General features: G+C 35.5%; 1 protein-coding gene across 1 annotated transcript in view; it reads left to right on the forward strand.

The window, feature by feature from the left end:
- DDX50 (DEAD (Asp-Glu-Ala-Asp) box polypeptide 50) overlaps window positions 1–634 on the forward strand; it is a 51,201-nt gene that overhangs the window by 39,612 nt on the left and 10,955 nt on the right. The window lies entirely within an intron of this gene.

Below are 634 nucleotides of genomic sequence, written 5' to 3' on the forward strand. Positions count from 1 at the left end.
CCGTCATTAAATTTTGAAAGAAATGTATTAGAAGGATCATTTTACAGGGGACATGGAACAACATACAGTGTCTACACAGACTCTTCTAGAAAATACTCTAGATTCTTAGCAGTAGTTGTAAATTCTTATTGGATACTGTGTTTAGTTAACTTTTTAAATTTAGAAAATATATTAAGCAGCCACCGAGTCATGCATTATTAGTAAAATAAAAAAATCAACACATATGCATGTAATTTAAAATGTTTTGCTTTGTTTTGCTTTTAGGGCGTTTGCTTTGATGTTCCCACAACTGAGTCAGAAAGGTTACAGGTATTTTTAAAATTTTATCTTTTAAATAGTTGAGTACATTCTCTAACATTTAGATTGGGATATTTTGGGAATCATAGTCACAATGTCATTATCGTGCCTAAATCAATGAAGAATTCCTTAATATAAAATAACCAGTCTGTCTCAAACTTAAATGCCTTTTTAAAGAGATGGAGTCTCTCTCAGTCTGGAGTGCAGTGGCATGATCATCGCTCATGCAACCTTGAATTCCTGGGCTGAAGTGATCCTCCCACCTCAGACTCCCAAGTAGCTAGGACTACAAGGCATGTGCCACTATTCCTGGCTAACATGTGCCACCACACCCAGA

Source organism: Colobus angolensis, unplaced genomic scaffold, assembly GCF_000951035.1.
Source record: "Colobus angolensis palliatus isolate OR3802 unplaced genomic scaffold, Cang.pa_1.0 Scaffold12, whole genome shotgun sequence".
NCBI classification, from domain to species: domain Eukaryota; kingdom Metazoa; phylum Chordata; class Mammalia; order Primates; family Cercopithecidae; genus Colobus; species Colobus angolensis.